The sequence below is a fragment of the Dendropsophus ebraccatus genome, chromosome 8, assembly GCF_027789765.1.
Source record: "Dendropsophus ebraccatus isolate aDenEbr1 chromosome 8, aDenEbr1.pat, whole genome shotgun sequence".
NCBI lineage: Eukaryota > Metazoa > Chordata > Amphibia > Anura > Hylidae > Dendropsophus > Dendropsophus ebraccatus.
In genome coordinates this window covers 8,321,958-8,336,785 of record NC_091461.1, presented here as the reverse complement: position 1 = coordinate 8,336,785, position 14,828 = coordinate 8,321,958, and the positions used below count along the sequence as shown (strand labels likewise).

The window sequence follows — 14,828 nt, the reverse complement described above, 5'->3', positions numbered from 1 at the left end:
GTATACAACATTACCGCCTGCGGTCGCCCTCTATCTTATCTGGGGTGTGATCCCGCTCCGCTGGGCGGTTGCCAGGACTGATCGCTGATCTCCAGTGACCTTCAGGCACTTCAGTACAGGTTGGATTTTCTATTCTTACTGAACGCTGGAGCCAAATTGTCGTTTAGCTGAAGGAGCATCAAGTGCAAAGGAGGTGAGGGGGGATCAGTAACTGTATCAGTGGGATCAGTATCTGTCTGTATGGGGGGGATCAGTAACTGTATCAGTGGGATCAGAATCTGTCTGTATGGGGGGATCAGTATCTATATCTGAGGATCATTATCTGTATCAAGGGATCAGTAGCTGTATTGGGAGGATCAGTAACTGTATCAGGTATCGGTGGATCAGTTACTGTAATGGGGGGGATCAGTAACTGTATTGGGGATCAGTATTTGTATCGGGGGGATCAGTATCTGTGTCGGGGGGATCCAACTCATCAGCTTCTGGATTACGCTCTGGGGGATAAGGATTGATGGCGGTTCCTGTAGAACCATGTCAGCTCTTCTGTGTATGAAGACGCTGTGTGAGTGGGATTGGATTATAAGGTGACATTAGTCGTACGACTACACAACGTATAAGTTACAGAACCAAATAGAATTGCAGCTGCAGTTATAGGAGACTAAGGGCGCTATTACATGGGGCGATGATCATCCCTGTGTTATGTGACCATAGAACGCCGTCCGCAATCACAAACCACAAGGACAAGAAGAGTTTATGAGGCCATGACTACTAATATAGTCCTTATATGTGCCGGTCCCAAATGTTATCCGGCTCCGGGTAAATGCACGGACTAAAATCTGCTTATAGTCTAAAGTGACCATTGTAATGCCAGCAGATCTGACCTGTACCAGTACAGGACTGGGCTTTCTGGGATAGCTGGATGACCTGTACCAGTACAGGACTGGGCTTTATGGGATAGCTGGATGACCTGTACCGGTATAGGACTGGGCTTTCTGGGATAGCTGGATGACCTGTACCGGTATAGGACTGGGCTTTCTGGGATAGCTGGATGACCTGTACCGGTCCAGGACTGGGCTTTCTGGGATAGCTGGATGACCTGTACCGGTCCAGGACTGGGCTTTCTGGGATAGCTGGATGACCTGTACCGTTACAGGACTGGGCTTTCTGGGATAGCTGGATGACCTGTACCGGTCCAGGACTGGGCTTTCTGGGATAGCTGGATGACCTGTACCGGTCCAGGACTGGGCTTTCTGGGATAGCTGGATGACCTGTACCGTTACAGGACTGGGCTTTCTGGGATAGCTGGATGACCTGTACCGGTCCAGGACTGGGCTTTCTGGGATAGCTGGATGACCTGTACCGTTACAGGACTGGGCTTTCTGGGATAGCTGGATGACCTGTACCGGTCCAGGACTGGGCTTTCTGGGATAGCTGGATGACCTGTGATGCGTTATTGTGCCGGCGGCTCCACATCTTGCCTGTTTTACGGGGACGTTTATGACTTGTTTGTATCCAATAAACAAAATAAAAGTTACAATGTTACCGGCCGGACGCACCGTAATAACTATTATTAGATGGGACAGATTATTATGAACATTGTATGATGACTGGACGGCCCATCCCAGGGGAGGGGGTGATGGGACTGTCCCTGGTCCTCTGTCTCCTCCATCCTATGACTGATAGACTTCACCTACAGAAGGCGATCAGTGATCAGCGATGTCACCCGAAACAATCTATAACATAGTTACATAGTTAATACGGTTGAAAAAAGACACATGTCCATCAAGTTCAACCAAGGAGGGGATGGATACAGGGAAGGGGGAGGGGTGATAGGTTTTATACATATGCATTTATATTATTTTGCTCTAAGAACTTGTCTAGCCCTGTTTTGAAGCCCTCTACTGTTTTTGCTGTGACCAGATCCTGGGGTGACTGTTCCACAGATTCACAGTTCTCATGGTAAAGAAGACTTGTCGCCTCCGGAGATTTAACCTTTTTTTTCTCCAGGCGGAGGCAGCGCCCTCTTGTCTCTCCAGGCGGAGGCAGTGCCCCCTTGTCTCTCCAGGCGGAGGCAGCGCCCCCTTGTCTCTCCAGGTGAAGGCAGTGCCCCCTTTTTTTCCAGGTGGAGGCAGCGCCCCCTTGTCTCTCCAGGCGGAGGCAGCGCCCCCTTGTCTCTCCAGGCGGAGGCAGCGCCCCCTTGTCTCTCCAGGCGGAGGCAGCGCCCCCTTGTCTCTCCAGGCGGAGGCAGCGCCCCCTTGTCTCTCCAGGCGGAGGCAGCGCCCCCTTGTCTCTCCAGGCGGAGGCAGCGCCCCCTTGTCTCTCCAGGCGGAGGCAGCGCCCCCTTGTCTCTCCATGCGGAGGCAGTGCCCCCTTGTCTCTCCAGGCGGAGGCAGCGCCCCCTTGTCTCTCCAGGCGGAGGCAGCGCCCCCTTGTCTCTCCAGGCGGAGGCAGTGCCCTCTTGTCCTTTGAGGGGGTTTTACCTGGAACATCTTTTCCCCATATCTCTTGTAGGGGCCATTTATATATTTAAATAAGTTAATCATATCTCCCCTTAAACGTCTCTTCTCCAGACTAAACAAATGTAACTCCCCTAATCTCTCCTCATAACTAAGATGCTCCATTCCCCTTATTAGTTTAGTTGCCCGTCTTTGTACCCTCTCCAGCTCTAGAACATCCTTTTTATGAATCGGGTTCCAGAACTGGACGGCATACTCCAGATGAGGCCGCACCAAAGCTTTATAAAGCGGTAATATTATATCCCTGTCCCGTGAGTCCAGGCCTGTTATATACATGACAATATCCGGCCGGCCTTAGAAGCAGCTGCCTGACATTGTGTACTGTTCTGTAGTCTATTATCTACAAGTACACCCAGATCCTTCTGCATCAGCGACTCTCCCAGAGTAACTCCCCCCAGGACATATGATGCATGTGGGTTATTAGTACCCAGGTGCATAACTTTACATTTATCCACATTGAACCTCATTTGCCAAGTGGACGCCCAAACACTCAGTGTGTCTAAGTCATCCTGTAACATCTGCACATCCTCCATAGACTGTACTGTACTACAAAGCTTGGTGTCATCTGCAAAGATAGAAACATTGCTGTTAATTCCATTCTCAATATCATTAATAAACAAGTTAAAGGAGTAGTGCGGCGCTCAGAAATTATTCACAGAATAACACACATTACAAAGTTATACAACTTTGTAATGTATGTTATGTCTGTGAATCGCCCCGTTTCCCGTGTCCCACCACCCCCACCCGTGTACCCGGAAGTGTGGTGCATTAAACATTACCTGATCCATGTCGAGGGCCGTCCGCCATCTTGTGCCAAACGTCATCTTCGGCCGTCCACCGCGTCACAACTGTGCTCAGCCGCGATTGGCCGCATCATCAGCTGCTCAGCCGCGATTGGCTGAGCAGAGTTATGCTCAGCCTATCGCGGCTGAGCATTGGATGACGCTGCAGAGGGCAGCCGGCATTCGGGACAGTAGGAGCTGTTCGCCGTCCACCCGAAGAAGACGTCACTCGCTGAAGATCGGAGACGAGTCGGCACGTGACAGGTATGTATAGCGCACCATACTTCCGGGTACACGGGTGGGGGTGGTGGGACACGGGGAAGGGGGCCATTCACAGACATAACATACATTACAAAGTTGTATAACTTTGTAATTTGTGTTAGTCTGTGAATAATTTTTTACCGCCGCACTACCCCTTTAAACAGAAGAGGGCCCAGTACTGACCCTTGGGGTACACCACTTATTACCGGGGACCATTCAGAGTAGGAATCATTGACCACCACTCTCTGGGTACGATTATTAAGCAAGTTTTCAATCCAGTTACACATTAAACTTTCCAAACCGATAGACTTTAACTTACCCATCAGACGTCCATGAGGAACTGTGCCAAACGCTTTAGCAAATCCAGGTACACGATATCCACAGCTGCGCCCCCATCCAGGCTTCTACTTACCTCTTCGTAGAAACATATCAGGTTGGTTTGACAGCTTCTGTCCTTAGTAAAACCATGCTGGTTATCACTTATAATACTATTAGCCACTACATATTCCTGGATGTAGTCCCTTATAAGCCCCTCAAATAGTTTCCCCACAATGGAGGTTAAGCTTACAGGTCTGTAGTTACCTGGGGAAGTTCGAGAGCCCTTTTTGAAAATCGGCACTACATTTGCCTTACGCCAGTCCCTCGGCACAATACCAGTAAGCAAAGAATCAATGAATATTTCATACAAGGGTAGTGAAATTACAGAACTGAGTTCCCTAAGAACCCTGGGGTGTAATCCATCAGGCCCTGGAGCTTTGGTTACATTGAGTTTATTTAATTTATCTTGGACCATATCTATAGTAAACCAGTTCAGTACATTACATGTGTTAGCAGCACTGGCCCCACCCACCTCAGTACTGGCCCCACCCACCTCAGTACTGGCCCCACCCACCACAGCTCCATCCTCCTCTTTTGTATATACAGAACTGAAGAAGCCATTAAGTAACTCAGCTTTCTCCTGATCCCCAGTTATTAACTCCCCGTCGCCATTATTTAGGGGTCCTACATGCTCTGACCTTGGTTTTTTTGCATTAATATATTTTAAGAATTTTGGGGGTTTCTTTTGCTATCTATAGCTACCTGTCTTTCATTGTGAATTTTTGCTGCTTTTATTACATTTTTACACACAGGTTCCTTCCGGTATCTCTGGGGAAAGCTGGATGACTACAACCCTTATCGGTGCGGTGGGCCTAATACAGGGGTCATAGTGTAATAAAGACACTGCAGTGCTGAGACCACTGATACAGGAGCTGTAACACTTTATAAGACTACACAATACCAGGCAGCCCTATACTCACCCATATCAAATTATAATACTGTGCTCAAATAACACCGACATACTAAGAATGCATGCCTTCAGTATCTTTATAATACTGATATACAGTGACAAACAATAAGGATACACAGTGCAAACATAATAATATAGCCATCAAATATCTAAATAATACCGCCATATGGTGCTTAAATATTACCGCCCTATGCTGTTTAAATAATACCGATCAATGGTGCTTAAATAATACTGACTTATGATCCTTAAATAATACCACCCCTATGGTGCTTAAATAATACTTCCGTATGGTACTTAAATAATACCACCCTATGGTGCTTGAAGGAGGAGTTCACAATTTTTTTTTTTCACCAGAGGTGATCGGTGTCCCACGGCGTGGCTTCATTCCGGTCTTGCGACTCAAATCCGGCGTGCGCTCACATCACCCACTCCTGTGACCCCTCTTCTGTCTCTTGGAATTGAAGGCCAGAAGCCACGCTCTCCCATAGAGAATGCATTGGAAAGCGTCACTTCTGGCCTTCAATCACAGGAGACAGAAGAGGGGTCACAGGAGCGGGTGATGTGAGCACACGCCGGATTTGAACGGCTCCGCAGGAACGGAACGAAGCTGCGCCGTGGGAGTATGCGCGCAGTTGGGGGGGGGGGGGGGGGGGGGGGGGTCAGATAAAAAAATTTTTTTTGAACTGCTACTTTAAATAATACCACCCTATGGTGCTTAAATAATACTGGTAAGCTGAGACTTAATGGCTTCAACGCTAAAATATTGATGACATATAGTGACAATAATGACAGACACAGAGCCTGAATAACATAGCTGGGCCACAGAGAAATAATACCAGATGACACCCAATTTCCAGATATTATAATGCACCTTATGGTAATAATACTCCTGCCATACACGTGTAACCCTACCCCAGCTGCTGAGTGACTCTCACACCTAGCATCATCTGAAGAGCGTGGAGAGGCCTCAGTATTCACAGCCGCTATTACACCGCCATGTTTATGCCGCTCTGATTACACCGCCATGTTTATGCCGCTCTGATTACACCGCCATGTTTATGCCGCTCTGATTACACCGCCATGTTTATGCCGCTCTGATTACACCGCCATGTTTATGCCGCTCTGATTACACCGCCATGTCATCATCCCAACGTTATACAATGTTACCAGCTGATCTTTGCTTCTTCACTGTTAGAGGGAGTGAGAGGGTTAACCAGACCTCTGATACATTGTGCCGCCACCTCCTAATGAGTGACTGGTGATAGTATATCACATGGAAACAGTCAGCATGCAGCGCTGGACTTTACTCCTGAGCATTAAGGGAAAGGTGTCTTCTGAAAATGAACATGATGAATTTTATTCTTCTCACTATCATAAAAAAATCCTGAAAAATAAAGCTAATGCTGCCCACTGTGCGGTCGACTTGTGAGCTTTGCTGTGTAGACCAGGATAGGATAATCAGAGTCTTCACATTATTATTAGAGGTTCAGTGAGTTAAAGGGGTACTCCGGAGGAAAAAAACTGAGCTCATCTGGTGTCAGAAAGTTATATAGATTTGTAATTTACTTTTATTTAAAAATCTCCAGTCTTCCAGTACTTATCAGCTGCTGTATGTCCTGCAGGAAGTGGTGTATTTACAGTGTGACGCAGTGCTCTCTGCTGCCACCTCTGTCCATGTCAGGAACTGTCCAGAGCAGTAACAGTTCCTGTTCAAAGCAATCCCATGATGCATCAGCACAGTGTCACATGCACAGCTGCAGCCAGTACCTGCTGGGGGAACAGTGTAATAATCCTCATCTCTATATATCTGTAAATAAGTATATAGTCAGGGAGGCTGAGCTTCCATCCATCCACCATACCTGTGTGACTGAGGCTGTATAATCAGAGATCTTGTGTGGGACAGTCCATGCAGCTTCATCATATCAGAAGCTCTGGCTGGCATGGTGAGGGCACAGACACACATGTTATTTACAGGGGGTCACCATGATTAGCTGCTCTACTGGAGAAGTTTTGATGTTTCTTTGCACTTTCCTCGGGATGTAACATTGCCTCCTTCTCCTTCTTCTTCTTCTTCTTCTTCTCCTCCTCCTCCTCATCCTCCTTCTCCTCCTCCTTTCTCTCCTCCTCCTCCTCCTCCTTCTTCTTCTTCTTCTTCTTCTCCTCCTCATCCTCCATCTCCTCCTCCTCCTTCTTCGTCGTCTCCTTCTTCTTCTTCTCCTCCTCATCCTCCTTCTCCTCCTTTCTCTCCTCCTCCTCCATCTTCTTTTTCTTCTCCTTCTTTTTCTTCTCCTACTTCTTCTTTTTCTTCTCCCAATTCTTCTTTTTCTTCTCCCACTTCTTCTTTTTCTTCTCCCACTTCTTCTTTTTCTTCTCCCACTTCTTCTTTTTCTTCTCCCACTTCTTCTTTTTCTTCTCCCACTTCTTCTTTTTCTTCTCCCACTTCTTCTTTTTCTTCTCCTTCTTCTCCTCCTCCTTCTTCTCCTCCTCCTTCTTCTTCTTCTCCTCTTCCTCCTCCTTCTCCTCCTCCTTCTTCTTCTCCTCATCCTCCTCCTTCTTCTTCTCCTCCTCCTCCTCCTCCTTCTCCTACTCCTTCTTCTCTTGCTTCTTCTTCTTCTTCTTCTTCTCCTCCTTCTTTATTCCCACCCAGTCCCCTCCGATGTCCTCAGATGAGAACCTCCTTGCCACGCGGCTTTTCTCCTCCTGTCATCAGACGTTTTCTGCATTTTTTTTCCCCTGTTTTATTTTTACTGACCTATTTCCTTGTAACAAAGAAAACATTTGAACTTCACATTAAGTTCCCGTCTTACACGGCCTAAAGGGAATGTGTCCTCAGAAAGTGATCTACTGTTTACATTTATGTTATCCCATTCAGGACTGGGGACATACAGTTACGTCCATAGATGAAACGGGCAGAGAAGCTGTCAGTGATAGCCGACACCTGCCCCGATATGAGTCGCCCTCGGATCTCAGCAGTTAACCCTACAGATGCTGCAGTCCGTGCGATCACGGCATCTATAGGGCGAACAGAGGGAGAGATCTCAACTATGCCAGAATCACATGAATAAGTTTAAAAGACACTGCAGCAAGAAAATTATAAATTAAGAAAATAAACAAGGGTTGTGACCGCAAGTAGTTTAGCATATTTTTTATGTTTTATATCAAGGTTATACATACGGCCACAAGGTGCCCCCCTTCCTGTCACACTGGGCTCCATGCTCCCTCCATTCTGATATATTTGGTCTTTTCACTGTTCAAAAAAACAAACAAACACAGGAAGTCGCAGTTCTTTCCGCGTTGCAGATCAGCTGAGGGCAATAACTTAGGATAATGATATTAGTAACTTTTACTAATTCTATTCTCATCTCTGCAGTTAACAGCCAGTTTAATGTCACTGTGTGGTTCCAGAAGTTTTGGTGCTGTGTGAAAAGAGAGCTGACCATACAATGCGAGCACCCCCAGGATTCTCTGCTACTGAATATGGACGTGCAGCAGCTGTACAGATGGGCAGTGAAGACTTGTCCCGCTCCGTGTGCGCTCAGGAATGGCTGCCAATCAATACCAATCCATGTCTGTGAGAACAAAGGGCGGGAACTTGGTTTGGTCTCTTTTTTTGAACAGAGAAAAGACCAAATATCAGATTAGCACGGAGGGAGCATGGAGCGCAGTGTGACAGGAGGGGGGGCACCTATAAATAAATAATAGAGTTTATTGTAAAACTTCCTGCGATCACAGCATCTGTTGAGTGTCTCTTTAAAGCGTCCCAGAGCTCTAACCACATACAGGGAGACAGAATTTAAAAATGGACCCTGGTCCTTAAGGCCATTTTTCGCCCCCCCCGCTAGAGCCCCGGATACTTACCCCATCTCGCCAAGTCCCATTCCTGGAGCCGGTCCCGGGACAGAGATATCCTTGTTGGAAGCCGTGCGTGCGCGCTGCAGAGATGAGTCCGACGCCCATAGAGAATGACGGCTCCATTCATTCTCTATGGGCATTGGACTTCTCTCTGCAGCGAGCGCCGGGCTTCCGACAAGGATATCTCCGTCCCGGGACCGGTTGTGGTGTATATGCTGTGCAGGTGGTGGTGAATAATCACAGACTCCGTGGATAACGTTGACTTGATTTACTATTGGCAAATGTGCAACAGGTGATACAGATGAGCTCAGATATACACTTGACAAAGTTCCAATAAATACCAGATCTGTGTGACAAGTGCTGAGTAGGATGTAGTAGAGTTGGTAGAGTTGTACAGAGATAGTGTAGTAGGGAGGAGGGTGCCGTGAGAGTCTCAACCCAAGTAGTTATGTGCTCTGCCGGGATGTTGGAGTATAGAGAAGAATACTTGTAGATGAAAAAGAATGGGTGACACAGGCCCCAGACCTTGTTACCTGGGATGAGCAGAGTGCTGAGGGTTCCCTGGCTGACACTCGCGCTGTGAGATGGAGTTCATAGACTTTTACAGCAACTTTGCTCCACCCGGATCAGTTCCTAGCTCTTTGGCTCTTTAGTGGATACTGTCCTGCACTGTTGTTTCTCCAAAACCACAGCGAGGGTTGAGGTTGTTGGTTGTCTGTTTGCTAGTCCTCTCCTGGGGGGTTTAACACTGCATCCTGCAGGGTATGGGTACTAAGGGAGAAGTTTGTAAGAGAGCACTGTCCTGCGTCCTACTCATGCGGGGCATTGACTAAGACTACACCTCTTTAGAGGGGACCTGGCAGAGGGCCAGGGCCCAGGCAGGACCACTGTGGAGAACTATCTGGTCTGCGATCTTTCTCCACAGAATCTCGTCTAAGACTCCTCCTTCACACAAGGGACTAACTTCCTATCCAGCGTGTAAGACGTTCTGTGATTGGGTGGAAAGAGTGCAATAGAAGAGCAGAAAGAGAAGAGGTGATAGGACAGAAGAAAGTAAAGATCCTACTGGTTCACAGATTCTGGTACACACAAACACAATAACCTTTTGAGACACTTCAGCTGTGCAGCTACTAGACCTCAATATATAACACAGTGACATCTAGTGGTCATCTCTTAACACTACTTTGGCTGCAACAAGACCACAAAAAGTACAGACTTTTGCGAAGGGTGTGAACAACAGTAACACCCCTAGTGGGACACCACATCTATACCGTATTATAATCCAGAGCTGCAATCACTATTCTGCTGGTGGGGTCACTGTGTACATACATTACATTATTGATCCTGTGCTTATCCTGAGTTACATCCTGTATTTCTTTTATTAAAATTTTAAACATAACAATAAATAAATACAGAAATAACGCACCATATCTAACCAGAACAAAACAATAGAAAATGAAACCATAACATAAAGCACCGGCCCATCCCCACACTCATTCTTCCACACATACAACCTATATACCTATATACAATATATACACCCATATACCTATATACAATATATACACAATATAAACTATTTAGCTAAACATATTAATAAACTATATACACTACTATATACAAACCTATATATACTACTATATACTATACACTTATAAACACACCTATATACAATACACCACTATATACTATACACCTAAAAACACACCTATATACACTACTATGTACAATACACCACTATATACTATACACCTATATAAATAACTAAATGTGAACCCCCTGGCCCAGTTGCATTGTGCACAACCTAATACCACAGACACAATTCTACTCAACCCAACACCAACTAAACAAGACATCATTACACAAATAAACTAAAACTAAACAAGACACGATACAAAATAATAACCTACAACTAAACAATACATATAATATTTTTAATTTTTTTTTTTTTTTTTTTTGGCCCTGAGCTGGTCCCGCATCCCATGCCCCCAGTACATGATCAGGGACGTCCATGAACCAGCCCAGGATTTTATATATATAAAAGTCCCAACAAAGTCCCACAGAAGCCCCCTCCCCCCTTTTACCCACCACCCAACCTATCACTAAACCCGAACCCCAGGTGCAAACAAAACATATATAATATATACAGTATATACAATTTATACAAACATACAAAGATAATCACAAAGACAATCACAATACACAAACTTTTGAAAAAATATATATAACATACTAAACCCAACAATAATGAGACTTCTCAGCCCCACACACAGCCCGAAAGCCCAAGATCAGCGCCTGCAAGCCCTATACTCCAGTATCGCTACAGCACAAAACAAAAGACTAATGTGCCAGCATCAGCCCACCACCAGGACAGGAGACGCAGGCTAAGGAACCTTATAGGCAAAGCCCCTCCAAAGACAAGAGGCCCTACCAGCCCCCAGCCTCTCGTACTCCAGAGAGCGCACCTTCACCAGGTCACCGAGTGTGCCCCTAACCACCTCATCCACAGGGGGCGCTGTGCCCCTAACCACCTCATCCACAGGGGGGATTTTACGCTGCGTCGATACTAAACACCGTGCACTCACTATTCTGCTGGTGGGGTCACTGTGTACATACATTACATTACTGATCCTGTACTGATCCTGAGTTACATCCTGTAATATACTCCAGAGCTGCGCTCACTATTCTGCTGGTGGGGTCACTGTGCACATACTTTACATTACTGATCCTGAGTTACATCCTGTATTATGGTGCGTTCACACCTACAGGATCTGCAGCTGATTTTCTGCAGCAGATTTCATTTAAATAACTGAACACAGCATCAAATCTGCTGCAGATCCTGTAGGTGTGAACGCACCCCTATACTCCAGAGCTGCACTCACTATTCTGCTGGTGGGGCCACTGTGTACATACATTACTGATCCTGAGTTACATCCTGTATTATACTCCAGAGCTGCACTCTCTATTCTGCTGGTGGGGTCACTGTGTAAATCTATGGATGGGCTGCAGATTAGGGGCAGTCAGATTTGGGGGCTCTCGGTGAGCACTTGGGACTTTCCTCTTGACTGATGTCTGTACGCCGGTGACTGGTTATATCCTGTTATACAGGATCACTCTTCACGGTCTGGAAAACAGAGAGATATCAGGTATAGGAATCGGTACAGGTCACCGCCGGATCAGAGCTTAGAACCCGACAGATCCGTAATCCAGAACAAGAGGAGACACTGATAATCTGACACTGCTGCTGCCTCTATGCACCTGAACCCAACAGAACTGGCGGGACTGCAGAACCCAACACCAGGGGCAGTGGCCCTGTCCATCAAAACACACTAGACAGGCAAGAACCGTAGCATAAAACCACCACTGGGGACCAAAGACCGGAAAACTCAGCTCCTAGAGAGAAGGACTGGAGCAGCAAACCACTGAGCACCAGGGACTGGAGAACCAAACCACTAAGCACCAGGGACTGGAGAACCAAACCACTAAACACCAGGGACTGGAGAACCAAACCACTGAGCACCAGGGACTGGAGAACCAAACCACTAAGCACCAGGGACTGGAGAACCAAACCACTAAGCACCAGGGACTGGAGAACCAAACCACTAAACACCAGGGACTGGAGAACCAAACCACTAAGCACCAGGGACTGGAGAACCAAACCACTAAGCACCAGGGACTGGAGAACCAAACCACTAAGCACCAGGGACTGGAGAACCAAACCACTAAGCACCAGGGACTGGAGAACCAAACCACTAAGCACCAGGGACTGGAGAACCAAACCACTAAGCACCAGGGACTGGAGAACCAAACCACTAAACACCAGGGACTGGAGAACCAAACCACTGAACACCAGGGACTGGAGAACCAAACCACTAAACACCAGGGACTGGAGAAGCAAACCACTGAACACCAGGAACTGGAGAACCAAACCACTAAGCACCAGGGACTGGAGAACCAAACCACTAAGCACCAGGGACTGGAGAACCAAACCACTAAACACCAGGGACTGGAGAAGCAAACCACTGAACACCAGGGACTGGAGAACCAAACCACTAAACACCAGGGACTGGAGAACCAAACCACTAAACACCAGGGACTGGAGAACCAAACCACTAAACACCAGGGACTGGAGAACCAAACCACTAAGCACCAGGGACTGGAGAACCAAACCACTAAACACCAGGGACTGGAGAACCAAACCACTAAGCACCAGGGACTGGAGAACCAAACCACTAAACACCAGGGACTGGAGAACCAAACCACTGAACACCAGGAACTGGAGAACCAAACCACTAAGCACCAGGGACTGGAGAACCAAACCACTAAGCACCAGGGACTGGAGAACCAAACCACTAAGCACCAGGGACTGGAGAACCAAACCACTAAGCACCAGGGACTGGAGAACCAAACCACTAAGCACCAGGGACTGGTGAGTCTATGGGAGACATTGCCACTGTTTGTATACACCAGAGGTATACAGGGAATCTGCCGTATACTGCAGCGTGGATGAACCCTGACCTGGTTTGTCTGTAATTCCTCTGGGTCTGTGCACAATGTATATACCGCCAGGGTTTCACAACCGCTTCATACCAAGAGCCTCTTCTATGGGTATGTAAACATCTCAGGATCCTCTTATGTATATGACCCCTCATCGAGTGCCTCCTCATGTTCCGTAATGTTCCTCAGTGTCGCCCCCCGGATTTCTGGAACATTCCAGGATGTCTGTATGGTAATGGATGCCCAGCGTGCCCCCACTGATCCCTACATTCAGCATGTTATATATCAGGAGGAGCCCAGCAACAGATCTGTGGGAAAAGCTCCCGGATAACTGGTCACTTATTCATGTCTGTCTCTGATACTTCTGGGTAAAAGGGGAACTCCGGCGAAAATAATTTTCTTTCAAATCAACTAGTTTAATAGTTATATAGATTTTTTTGTTATATTGATTTGTAATTTACTTTTATTTAAAAATTTTAAGTTTTCCAGTACTTATCAGCTGCTGTATGTCCTGCAGGAAGTGGTGTATTCTTTCCAGTCTGGCACAGTGCTCTCTGCTGCCACCTCTGTCCATGTCAGGAACTGTCCACAGCAGCAGCAAATCCCTATAGAAAACCTCTCCTGCTCTGGACAGTTCCTCACATGGACAGAGGTGGCAGCAGAAAGCACTGTTTCAGACTGAAGAGAATACACCACTTCCTGGAAAGAATACACCACATACAGCAGCTGATAAGTAATGGAAGACTGGACATTTCTAAATAGAAGTAAATTACAAATCTATATAACTTTCTGACACCAGTTGATATGTAAGAAAAAGATTTCTCCTGGAGTACCCCTTTAAGTAGTCATGTGGGCGGATCCTACTGAGTGACTGACAGCTGTGTGTATACATAAGCTTTTTTCCTCAGTGTGGTGTTGTCTCCAGCTACCCGGATGCTCCTCTTCTTCACAGACAACACATCCTCCTCTGATGTCACAGGAGGTGTGGCTGGATCTTGCCTCTGAGCCGTCTGCCGTCTGACCAGCCTACTTCATCATCTTCCTCCCATATGCACACATATATATCTTTACTGGAACATTTAGAGTGAGGAATATTTACAGGATGATGTCTTACAGGGTGCTGCACAATGCCACAGGCAGAGGAGAAGACAGGGAATGCATGCAGCAGGTGCTGCAGATTTACTGACTGTAGTTTGGGGCTCATTTACATGGTGCATCTGCCCACTAATAAGAGTGGTGTTCCACCACCGGTGTTCCTTGTATGGCACATGTCGCAAAAGCCTTGTACTCAAAAGTAAGGTGGTGATGAAGATATTTATTGGTTTTGCCACTACATGTCAGTATTTTATGAGTGAGCTTGTATATATGTGTTGCACAGCTGTAACTACTAAAGGGTTACTGTTTTTTTGTATTCTGTGATCCTGTGGTCCAATGGAGATATTTCTTTTCCTCCTACCTATCTCTGTACCTCTTTCTTAGTGCACTTTCTTCTCCACCACTCAAAGGGGCTTTTACATACCCTGTAGGAAGTAGTCACTTGGGGAGACGAAGAGTAGCGTCAGTTTCGCTCTATTTCTTTGGGGAGTGGGACACACACACAAAACAGGCATCCCTGCTGAACTTAGCCAGGGC

General features: G+C 46.7%; 1 protein-coding gene across 1 annotated transcript in view; it reads left to right on the top strand.

Annotated features, from left to right (window-relative positions):
- The first annotated feature begins 149 nt into the window (after positions 1 to 149).
- The window catches only part of PLEKHS1 (pleckstrin homology domain containing S1), a 33,286-nt gene continuing 18,607 nt past the window's right edge, over positions 150 to 14,828 (top strand). The window contains exon 1 of the mRNA XM_069979760.1: positions 150 to 193. The gene's annotated coding sequence lies outside the window, so the exon portion shown is untranslated. The remainder of the gene's footprint in view (positions 194 to 14,828) is intronic.